At 38.1% G+C, this 12,803-nt stretch overlaps 1 protein-coding gene and 1 pseudogene across 3 annotated transcripts in view; both read left to right on the top strand.

Moving 5' to 3' along the window:
- Nucleotides 1-6,819, top strand: part of LOC123812522 — a 34,514-nt pseudogene extending 27,695 nt beyond the window's left edge.
- The window catches only part of FGD4 (FYVE, RhoGEF and PH domain containing 4), a 214,072-nt gene that overhangs the window by 65,184 nt on the left and 136,085 nt on the right, over nucleotides 1-12,803 (top strand). The window lies entirely within an intron of this gene.

The raw sequence follows: 12,803 nt of genomic DNA, 5'->3' as shown, positions 1-12,803 counted from the left end.
CCCTGGAATGATATCATTACCAATAGTTTAGGAAATGATTTCCACACTCTTGGTTTTCAGAAATTATCTTCCTTTCTCTCTCTACAAGTTGTAATTCTATTTATTTTGGGATATCTGAGGTTCATGCTCATCAATCTACCAAGGAATTACTGTGTGTGAACCAATTAAGCATTCTGGGGGACTCAGAGTTGAACAGAAAGTGGTCACTGTTGCTTGCACCTCAGTCTCTAGTCTTCATAATTCTTCTTTCTCAGTCAGTTTTGAAAGCTGGGCATAGTTTTCTGAAGGCTTGGATTATGCACTTGTAGAATGTTGGGAGGATCTGTGAGTTATTTTGGTCCTCTCAGGCCTTCACAGTTGTACTTCACTAATCATTAATAGGACCTTCCTTATTTCAGGGTTTGTACAACCCACTGCATTCTCACTATTTGGAGCTCCAATTGTTAAAAATGTATTCTTGGGCATATTTAAAATTTGTCCTTTATTCCCCTTGGTAGGTACATAACCTCCTGAGTACCTTCTAGGTATTTTCACAGAATTCTCATTTCTGTACTGAATAGTTTTAATTCCTTGGATTTTCTCATATCCCACTTTCCCCCATAGCAAGTAGTACCTTTACTATTCAGCAGAATTATTTTTCCACTTGAACCTTACTTCTGTAGATATCTAAACAGCAAAATTTATAACACATTATTTTCTACCACTTACTCTTTAAAAATATCATTTATAAAGTAATATAATGTAGGACTTGTAGGAACCTTTGAAACTATAGAATTTAGAGCCCTCATCTTGTACTATTATTACACATGTAATACACAGTTTTGATATATGGAATAAAAGTAATAATCCAAAGAAGAGTGGAAAACATTACTGCATATAATTGAAAGATACTTGCTCTATTCTCATTTATATCTCCAATGTGTTCTGTTTACTGTTTTAATTGCAAAATTACCTGTGGAGCCCTTTCATTTCTTTGTAGATGATGTAAAGCCCTCCTTTGTGATAACTCCGCCTGTTTGACCCAAAAGGACATATTTGGGTTTGAGTTACTCTTGATTTTTAACTTTAGTTAATTTAAATAATTTTGAGTTTCAAAATTTGTTTAGACTATCACCTTTTATTTTTGTAGTATTTATAAGCTATTTCTAGTTTATTATTTGGATTGCTTTTAAAAGGCATGCCCATGAAAACTACAAATTAATGATGAAAGTAATAAAAAATCTAAATAAATGGAGCAGTATACTTACTGTGTTCATGAATTAGAAGACTGTCAATATAATAAAAACAGCAGTTCTCCCAAACTGATAAATAGACTTAACACAATTCCTATCAAAATTCTAGCAAGAGTTTTGCAGGAATAGTTTAAGATTATTCTAAAATTTACATGGAAAGGCAAAATAACTGGAATAGCTAAAACAGTTTTGAGAAAGAAGAATAATGTGGGGAGAATCGCACTACCCAGTTTTAAGACATTATGTGGCAACAGTAAGCAGGACTATGGTATTGCCAGAGGGGTATACAAATAGAGGCATGTGATAGAACAGGGAACCAACAAGTAGCTCCGCGCAAGTACAGCCAACTGATTCCTGACAGGTGCAAAAGTAATACAGTTTGTCTTTTCAATAAATGGTGCTACAGTGATCAAATAACTATAGACAAATTGAAAATGAGCCTCAACTGAAACCTTAAATTACATAAAATACATAAATTAACTCAAAATGGGTTATCAGTTTAAGTGCGAACCATAAAACTGTAACACTTTCAAAAGAAAACAAGAGAAATCTTGAGGACTTAATGCTTAGCAAAAAGTTCTTAGCCATGACACCAAAAGCATGAACCATTAAAGAAAAAAAATGATACATAGGAATTTATCAAAAGTTAAAACTTCTGCTTTGTGAGAGTGTTAAAAAGGTGAAAAGACAAGCTGTAAACTGGAGCAAATATGGGGATACCTTCTATTTGACAAACTACTCTATCTAGAATATTAAAGAGCTCTCAAAATTCAGCCGTTAAAAATGCAAACAACCTAATTAGAAAATGGGCAAATGACATGAAGACACACTTGACCAGAAAGGATATTCTGATGAGAAGGGAAAATAAGTGCATGTGGACATTCATCACACAGTCTAGCATTTGCTCTTCTGAGCCTTTATCCCAGAGAAATAAATCCACCTAAAACTTGTGCAAGAATGGTTATGGGAATTTTATTTGTAAAAACCAAAAGCTGGGAACAAGCTAATCTTTAACATAATGACTAAACTTTTGTGGTACACCTGCACTACAGAATTCCACATAGCTATAAAAGAAACCACCCTATTGATGCATACAAGAACTTTAATGGATCTCAAGGGCATTATGGTGAGTGGAAAAAAGCCAATCTAAAAAAGTCACATGTTATCTGATTCCATTTCTATGGCATTCTGTAGATGACAACTGATAGAGAATAGGTTAGGGGCTGCCAGAGGCTAGGACAGTGGGGAGAAGGGTGGTTGGTATGACTATAAAGGGCTAGCACAAGGGGATTTTCGTGCTGATGGAATTGTTGAGGATCTTGATTGTGGTAGTTGTTACACAGATCTGTATAAGTGGAAAAAAAAGGCATAAACATAAGCACAACTTCTGCCCGTGGCAGTTTCCTGGTTTTGATATTGTACTATAGTTATATAGTATGACAAAATCAGGGGAAAATGGACCTCCCTACTATTTTGGAAACTTAATATGAGTTCATTTTTATTTATATTTTTAATTTTAAAAATATGTTTATTGATATTAGAGAGAGAGGAAAGAAGAGAGAGAAACATCTATTGGTTGCCTCCCATATGTTTCCCATCCAGGATGAATACATAACCCTTTGGTATACGAAACGACAAAGAACTGAGTCACACCAGCAAGGGCCTATGAGTCTGTTTTAAAATAAAAAGTTTTTATTTCATTGTATTTTTAAAAAAGACTGTATTGATTTATTTTTAGAGAGGAAGGGAAGGAAAAAGGGAGAGAAACATCAATATGTGGCTGCCTCTTCCATGCCCCACTGGACACCTGGCCTGCAACCCAGGCTTGTACACTAGACTGGAAATTGAACCCACCACCCTTTGGTTCAAAGGCCACCACTCAATCCACTTAGCCACACCAACCAGGGCTAAAATAAAAAATTTTTTTGTTTGTTTTTTTATTTTTTAAGATTTTATTATTTTTAGAGAGGGAAGGGAGGGAGAAAGAGATAGAGAGAAACATCGATGTGCGGTTGCTGGGGTCCGTGGCCTGCAGCCCAGGCATGTGCCCTGACTGGGAATAGAACCTGCGATGCTTTGGTTCGCAGCCCACACTCAAGCCACTGAGCTACGCCAACCAGGGTAAAGTTTTTAAAATAAAAGATATACCCAGGCTTTAGTCCTGTGCTGTCCACTAGCCACAGGGTGTTTTTAAATTTAATCAAAGCACAATTTCTGTTACTTGGTCACACAAGCCGTGTCTCAAGTGGTCATGTGTCTACCTTATTATATAGCATAAATATAGAGCATTTCCATCACTGCAGAAGGGTAGTTGGCAAAGCTACTAGACCTGAAGGGAATTAAGTACCCTTTCTGAACAAAAACCGCTGTGCCCATGGGGCTGGCCCTGGTCTTCACACTGCACCTGCCCAGTGTTGCAGATGCCCAGTGAACCACTATCTCCCCTGTTCTGGCCTCTCATTTATTCCATGCAGTGCAGTGAAGTCCCTTAACTCTTTCAACCACAGCCTCAACATTCTGTCAAGTTGCACCTATGGGAAGAGAGTTTGAAGGTTTTGTTACGAAGAGAAACAAATGCTACTGCCTCTTTTCAGAAACTAGAGGATAAGGTAGAGTTATCAGGAATCAGAAGATGAAGAATTGTAGTTAGAAGAATTTTCCTTGCTAAAAACACTTGATCCCAGGACTGGAAGAACCAAGATCATTATACAGCACTTAGACTTGGCCATGTCCAAGTACTGGGTGCACAGAGGCAGATCAAAGTACTTGTAATAACTCAGTTCCTTCTAAAAGTAAAGCAAAGGACAGTTTCTTTGAAGTATTTATCCCCATGTTAGAAATGAATTCCAGATGGTCAAATTTTTAAAATGTCCCAGACTTTTTTTTTTATTATTATTATTTTTTTAAAGATTTTATTTATTTATTTTCAGAGAGGGAAGGGAGGGGGAGAGAGAGAGAGAGAGAGAGAGAGAGAGAGAGAGAGAGAGAGAGAGAGAGAGAAACATCAATGTGCGGTTGCTGGGGGTTATGGCCTGCAACCCAGGCATGTACCCTGGCTGGGAATCGAACCTGGGACACTTTGGTTCCCAGCCCGAGCTCCATCCACTGAGCTACGCCAGCCAGGGCTTAAAATGTCCCAGACTTGATAACATGAATAGTTCATTTGAAGATATAGATACATTTTATTCTTTCTGGTATAATTTTGATTCTTGAAAAGAATTGTTTTCTTTTTTTTATAATTATATTTTATTGGTTATGCTATTACAGTTGTTCTGATTTTTCCCCCTTTGCCCCCTCTCCCCCCCAGCACTCCCACTCCCTCAGGCAATCTTCACACCATTGTTCATATCCATGGGTCATGTGTATAAGTTTTTTGGCTACTCCATTTCCTATACTGTACTCTACATCCCCATGGCTATTCTGTGACTACCTTTTTGTATGTCTTAAATCCACTCACCTCTTTACCCAATCCCCTATACCCTACCCATCTGGCAACCATCAAAATGCTCTCCATATCCATGATTCTGTCTCTATTCCTCTTGTTTGCTTAGTTTGTTTTCTAGATTCAGTTGTTGATAGATATGTGTTTTCTGCCATTTTATTATTTGTAATTTCAATCTTCTTTTCTTAAATAAGTCCCTTTAGCATTTCCTATAATAATGTTTTGGTGATGATAAACTCCTTTAGTTTTTTCTTGTCTGGGAAGCTCTTTATCTGCCCTTCCATTCTAAATGATAGCTTTGCTGGGTAGAGCAATCTTGGCTGTAGGTCCCTGCTTTTCATGACTTTAAATGTTTCTTGCACATCCCTTCTAGCCTGCAAAGTTTCATTTGAGAAATCAGCTGAGAGTCTTATGAGAACTCCCCTGAAGGTAACTAACGGCTTTTCTCTTGCTGTTTTTAGGATTCTGTCTTTATCTTTAACCTTTGGTATTTTAATTATGATGAGTCTTGGAGTGGACCACTTTGTATCCATTTTGTTTGGGACTCTCTGTGCTTCCTAGACTTACATGCCTATTTTCTTCACCAAATTTAGGAAGCTTTTTTTCATTATTTTTTTCAAGGGAAGAATTTTGTCATGTAGGTGAAGAAGGAAAAGAAAAGGCAAAGTGTGGTGATGAGAGGAGAAAGATTGAAAAGCAGAACACATAGACGTACAAAATAGTGTGGTGATTGCTGAGGGTTTGGGGGTATAAGGCGACTAAATGGTAAAGGAAAAAATATAATGAAGATTAACTTTTTTAAAAAAGAAAAAAAGCCCTGCCTGGCGTAGCTCAGTGGATTGAGTGTGGGCTGCAAACCAAAGTATTGCAGGTTCGATTCCCAGACAGGGCACATGCCTGGGTTGCAGGCCACGGTCCCCAGCAACCACACATTGATGTTTCTCTCTCTCTCTTTTTCTCCCTCCCTTCCCTCTCTAAAAATAAAATAAATAAATAAAATTAAAAGAAAGTTAAAAAAAGAGAGAGAGAGACAAGAAGAGATAGCCCCTCTCTTAAAAAAAAAAGTAAATCAGAGCAACAAGGGCACAAAGAAAAAAAGAAATGAACAGTATAAGAACATATGTTCGTATATGTGATAATACATATAGCTGTGGACCCCCCTCCCCCCAAAAAATTTAAGGAGCAAGAAAAGGCCAAGAAAGGAGCAGAAAAGAAAGCCAAAGCAGAAGCACAGTGGAAGGAGCAAGAAGCTAAAGAAAATAAAGACAAGCTCAATTAGAAACTGCTCCATTAGCTAAAGAGAAAGAAGAGGAAGTTAGATAACAAGAATTATTGGTAAAGAAGAAAAAAGATATCCAGAAAAAAAGCCATTAGAAAGGAAAGGCAAAAACTTCAAAACTTATTCAAAATTTGGAATCACTTTTCTCACAATGAGGTAGAGTGGGTTAAAATGATAGAAGTGGAAAAAACTTTGTGATCACCTTGCACTAGCAAGTTCACAGTGTTCGAATGAAACACATCATTTACAAAGAAAGTAGGAAGAGATGCTCTGGAAAAATAGAAAGACGTGTGAAAGTTAGAAAAGTGAAAGAGGAAGCTGAGGCACACATGTGACAAGCATCTAAGAGATCAACTGGTGGAGATGGAAATTGGTCATATTTGATCTGCAGTTATTAATTAAAGTTGCAAACCTCTTCCCTGCTGCAACAAATTCAAGATGAAAAGTTATTGCTCATTGCATGAATATACATTCTTAGAACTGCCAAAGATGTTATCACCAAAGCAAAGAGTCTTCAAGCACTCAAGCCACTTTGAGAAAATGATGTAAACAAAAAGGCTTTTGATACATTTTTAAAAGAACAGGGAGTGGTGCCTCAAGCAGACAATGCAGCACCTTCAGAACGACTTGCATGCCCATGCACATAGATTTCACTCCTTGGACAAGGGAAGAACAGAAGCTTTTGGAACAGGCTTTGAAAATGTACCAGTAGGTGTGCCTGAAAGATCTGGGAAAACTCACAGAAGCGCTTTACACTGGCAGGACAAAGAAGGACTGCAGGAAACGATAATGAATTTGTTGAGATGGTAGTAGCAAAGAAAGCTGCTCAAGAGCAAGTACTGAGTGCAAGTAGAGCCAAGAAATGACTTCTGACAGTCTTTGTTGTGTGCACATGTTTGTAATAAAACTGAAAATACCGTTCAAAAAATTGTAGTGCTGCTTTAGACAAACCCCTCTACCATGTCAAGTGCCATATGTGCAGGTACCTATACATTTCTCAGTGAAATGCCTTAAATTTATAAATCAAATGATAGTTTATACCAATAAAATTTAAATAGAAGAAATGGGTTTAACAAGACAATTTTTAAAAAGGATTTTAATTTTTGAGACTATATCCTATATTTTATTTATGTATTTAGAGGGGAAGGGAGGAAGAAAGAGAGGGAGAGAAACATCAGTATGAGAGAAACATGGATCACATCCTGTCCCCAGGATTAAACTTGCAACCTAGACATGTGCCCTGATGGGAATTGAACTGGCAAACTTTTGCTTAGTGGGACAATGTCCAGCCAGTGGAGTCACACCAGTCAGGGTGAGGCTATATCCCATATTTTCATTACAGAAGAAAATGAAACATTTCTTTCATGTTTGAAATAGGAATAAAGTTGTTTTTTCCCCCTTATCTGCTAAGGCTATTGCAGTTTCTTCCCATCACTGCAATATAGAACCCACAAAAGAGGAAATGGCAAAATAGGCTGATGTACAATATGGCAAAGAGAAAGCAGCAGGAACAATATTTTAAATATCCTGTAATTTTTCTACTTATTTTCTGTTTCTTAGTGACCAGCTTACCAATGGTAGTTTACCATCGCAGAGGAAATGTGGTTTAGCAACCAGGCCTTAAACCAGAATTCTATTTCTGGCTCAAAGTGACCTTGAGGAAGTGACAAATTTACTCTTCTCATTCTCATAACCAATAAGCAAATTAAGATAAACCAACTATTGCTCAGGTAAACTCTAAGTTATCCTAAAATGATTCTACTTTTTAGGTTATATGTAAAACTATTTGCTTACAAGTAGATTAAATACAAACTTTTGAGTAATTTAGTTATGAAAAGAGTCATAAGACGTAGAAAGGGGAAGTTTACAGGTTTTAAAAGGCTTTGAATTGGAGGGTTACAAACAAGAAAACAGATATAGGGTAAATGTTCTTCTTATTCCATCCCAGGTTAATAATTTTGAGAAAACTTTGGGAGAATAAACTGGCATTTTCCATTTTAAAGATCCAGTTTTGAAGTTAAACAGTCCAGGGTTTGAATTACAACTCTGTCATTTACTCTCTGGGAAAATTATTTAACTTTACTTCTTCGTTTCATCATCTGTTTAAATGGAGCTAATTACACCATTTGTTAGGGTTGCTGTGAGAAGGGTACACTGTAAGGATACAGCTATAATAACAAGTAATAATGCTAATTTTATTGAGGCATGAAATAAAGCGATGGTAGTGTTGGGAACAGAATGAAAGCTTTGTTTACTCTCTTTAAGGTTTATGTTTAGCCACATACTTTTTTTTTGGGGGGGGGTAACTAATTTTAGCAAGTTGGTTGATATCACAGTTCCTAAAGCTATTCTCAAATTTAACTAAGCATGTGTATGTGACTAAATTGATCAAAATTGCTTGATTTAAAGCCAAGGCAAATAAGTCCATTTTTATAAAGCTAGCAAACTGAAATATAAGAAGCAAACTAAAAAAAGCACATATTTACAAGAGAAATTTTATTTTCGTGCAATCCTTACAGCATGTTTCTACGGCTATATCCTCATGATATCTGAATGAACAGTGAAAAGGTTTGTTTACTTGTAAATATATATAAAAATCTACAATGTGCGGTGTCAAATCCTCAGAAACTATTCCATATGGGTTTTCTTTTTCTTTGCCTACTCAACTGCTAAAACCCTGACAAAAGAGGTCAGGAGCCACAGCCTGCATATTCAGGAGGACCCTGCCAGCCCTGGTGCACTGCGGTAGAGCGGGATAGTTTTAGTTTTAGGGAATAGCTCACTGGCGTGTGGTCAGTTCGAAGTTTCCTGCTGTACTCCTCTGAGATAGAGAGGGAACCAAAAGTGCTGACATCCTCATTTGACTTCATCACTCATGCCTGAGTGCATATACCAACACTTCCTGTCTAAAACCTACTCTGCGTCTGCAGAGGACAACCCAGTCCTCAGCTGATGCGGTCTGGGTGTGGTGGCTTGGATGAGTGAAATCTGGGAAGCATTAGCCCTCAGTTGGATACCACCAGAGTACAGGAACATGCCATGTTTTCTTACTACACCTTTCACTTCATAGAGATTAGTTTTCAAAGCTTACAGTGACATTCATTGATAGCAAGTGATTATTGCAGGTAGGTTACTTGCTTTCAAAATCACCACCCCGTTAAAGTATGCTGAATGACTGCATATTTAAAAAAGAGCTAATTCAGAAACATGATGTCCTTTCTTTCCAACCTGGACCTGGCATAATTGTTCCTGCAAAGAAGGGTGGCGAGAAGGGCCACTCTGCCGTCAGTGAGGGAGTGACCAGGGATACACCGTCGACATTCACAAGCACATTCATAGAGTGGGTTTCAGGAAGTGTGCCCCTCGGGCACTCAAAGACATCTGGAAATTTTCCATAAAGGAGATGGGAACTTCAGATATATGCATTGACACTGGGCTCAACAAAACTGTCTTGGTCAAAGGAGTAAGGAATGTCCCACACCACATCCGGGTGCGCTTGTCCAGAAAAGTAATGAGGATGAAGATTCACCAAACAAGCTCTATATATTGGTCACCTATGTACCTTGTCACCCCTTTCAAAAAATCTAGTTAAGGTGGATAAAAACTAAGTGCTGATTGCTGAATAAAGTTATAAAACTGCAAAGAAAGAAAAGGAAAAAAGAAGAAAAAGAAATGTAATGCCATGGAAATAGTACTGAAAAAAACCTGTCAGAAGATCTGAGATGTATATAGATAGTCTCATTAATATCAACATAGCCATATCTATCTTACCTTAACACTCTTGGCCTCAGTTTTTTTACCCATACGATGGGAGGATTTCTAAATTTCTAAGACTTTGTGATTTAAGTGTGTATTTCCCCAAGTAGTTTCTTCTATGCTTCCACTTGTTGGCTCACAAGCTACATTAAATATTTTTTAAAATTTTACCAATCAAAATTTCCTCAACTACTTTAAGGTAGTATGTTTTCAGTTTGTTATTCTTTTAGAAACTCAGTGAGTGGATGAGGTGATATTGCTAAGTTGAACTGAGTCCAGGTATTATAGTTTGATTTTTTGATAACATCTATGTATCACATAAAAGGGAAATGAAAATTTGAATTATTATGTAAACATTCATTCAGTTCATATAATGATAAACCATTAGGTGTTTTGAGAAATCTATGTTATATGATATATTAACTAAAGCATTGTGTTTAACCAGTGATCTTTCTCTTATAAACATGGTAAGAATGAGAAATTTGCTTGTTGGTGCCTTTCCTCCTTTAAAATCCTGATATGTTTTTGTGAAGGAGTTATTTGGAATGGCTAGGGGACCTGGGAAGGAAATGGAAGACTGTTTGCTTTGGGAGAGATCAAGAGCTTAAACAATTTCATTATTAAGTATTTCTTTTTTAAACTTTCTTTTTTAAGTGTATTTTATTGATTGTGCTATTACAGTTGTCCCAATTTTACCCCCACGCCCCCACTGCCTGGTACCCCCCTTCTCTCCTGCAATACTTCCCTTAGTTCATGTCCATGGGTCATGCTTATAAGTTCTTTTGCTACTCTATTTCCTATACTGCTCTTAACATCCCCCTGTCTATTTTGTACCTACCAATTATGCTTCTTAATCCCTGCACCTTTCACCTCATTCTCTTCCTTCCCCTCCCCAGCTGATAACCTTCCAAATGATCTCCATACCTATGATTCTGTTCTTATTCTAGTTGCTTAGTTTTTCCTTCCCTTCCCTTCCCTTCCCTTCCCTTCCCTTCCCTTCCCTTCCCTTCCCTTCCCTTCCCTTCCCTTCCCTTCCCTTCCCTTCCCTTCCCCTTCCCCTTCCCCTCCCTTCCCCTCCCTTCCCTTCCCTTCCCTCCCCTCCCCTTCCCTTCCCTTCCCTTCCCTTTCCTTTCCTTTTCTTTTCTTTTCTTTTTAGATTCAGTTGTTGATAGCTGTGAATTCATTGCCTGTTTAATGTTCATAGTTTTGATCTTCTTCTTTTTCTTATATAAGTCCCTTCAACATTTCATGTAAAAATAGCTTGGTGATGATGAACTCCTTTAGCTTTATCTTGTCTGGGAAGCACTTTATTTATCTTTCTACTCTAAATGATAGCTTTGCTGAATAGAGTAATCTAGGTTGCAGGTCCTTGCTTTTCATCACTTTGAATACTTCTACTAGTGTCTTCTTGCCTGTAAGGTTTCTTTTGAGAAATCACCTGACAGTCTTATGGGAACTCCTTTGTTGGTAACTCTCTGCTCTTGTCTTGCTGCTTATAAGATTCTCTCTTTATCTTTATCCTTTGGCATTTTAATTATGATGGGTCTTGGTGTGGTCCTTTTTGGGTCCATCTTGTTTGGGATTCTCCATGCTTCCTGGAGTTGTGTGTCTATTTCCTTCACCAAATTAAGAAAGTTTTGTACCATTGTTTTTTCAAATAAGTTTTCAATCTTGTACTCTTCCTCTTCTCCTTCTGGTATCCCTATGATTTGGATGTTGGGACATTTGAAGATGTCCTAGAGTCCTCTTATACTGTCCTCATCTTTTTTGAATTCTTGTTTCTTCATTCTCTTCTAGTTGAGTGTTTATTTCTTCTTATGTACCAAATTGTTGATCTGTATACCAGCTTCCTTCCCTTCACTGTTGGTTCCCAATAGAGTTTTCTTTATTTGACTTAGTGTAACCTTCATTTCTTCCTTTATATTTTTGCTGTACTCAATGAGTTCTTTGAGCATCCTGATCACCAGTGTTTTGAACTTTGCATGTCATAGGTTGGCTATCTCCGTTTCATTTAGTTCTTTTTCTGGGGTTTTGTTCTATTCTTTCATTTGGGGCATATTTCTTTGTCTCTTTGATTTGGCAGTCTCCCTGTGTTTGTTTCTGTGTATCAGGTAGAACTGCTTTGACTCCCTGTCTTAGTAGTGTGGCCTATTGTAGAAAAGTCACCTGCAAACTGTGTGGGGTGGAACTTAGCTAACCACCAGTGTGGTGCAACCTGCTTCACTGCTTTTTGGCGCTGTGGGGGGAAGGACTTGGAGGGGGACTGTGCCACTGCATGGCTTCTGGAGGTTTGCCCAGCACTTGCCCCATTTCCAGTCACTTCACCTACTGCCAGTATGCAACTGGCACCCTTCCAGCTATAGCCCTGGTGCTGAGTCCCAGAGTGGTGGGTTTGCGTACATTCTAAGACTGTGTGGGTCTTTTAAGTGGAATTTCCTGAAAACCCAGCAGTTTCTTCTGGTTTTTACAGCCAGAAGTTATGGGGATTTATCTTTCTGGTGCTGGAACCCTGGATTATATGGTCTTTTCTGGGGCTGGGATCCCTCACTCCCAAGGTATCCCTCCTGATTTTTATCCACCACACCTGAATGAATGACCACCCTTGCCTGTTCCGCCCCACTGCTGACTTGCCTAGCTACACGTGTCCACTCCTCCTACCCATCTGGATGAATGTGGCCTCTTTAAATCCTCAGTGTTGGAATTCCATACAGTTCGATTTTCTGATGGTTCTAGGTGTTATTTGTTTTGAGACTTAGTTGTAATTCTTTTTGTGGTTGAGTGAGGCGGTGAAGCGTTGCTGCCTCTGCCTCTGTCTTGACCAGAAGTCCATTATTCAGTATTTCGTAGGCTTATCTATTCACCATGAGAGAAAAAATCCTAGGATCCTTTAACAGTAAGTTTTGAAGGCGGTGTGTTATGCATCTGAAGGCCGCAGCTACCATACAGTCACATGTAGTTGGCCTCATGCTTCCCCGTCCCACCACACTATTCCCAGTGCTTTCTCACTGCATTTTGAAATACCTTCAAGGGATTTTGAAATGCATTGTTTGCGTAGTTCTTTGAGGCTCCATCACTGCTAGAAATAAAGTTATGA

The sequence above is a fragment of the Phyllostomus hastatus genome, unplaced genomic scaffold (assembly GCF_019186645.2).
Source record: "Phyllostomus hastatus isolate PE091 unplaced genomic scaffold, TTU_PhHast_1.1 phas_scaffold_93, whole genome shotgun sequence".
NCBI classification, from domain to species: Eukaryota; Metazoa; Chordata; class Mammalia; order Chiroptera; family Phyllostomidae; genus Phyllostomus; species Phyllostomus hastatus.
The sequence above is the reverse complement of the archived record's forward strand: the minus strand, read 5'-3'. Positions and strand labels throughout refer to the sequence as shown.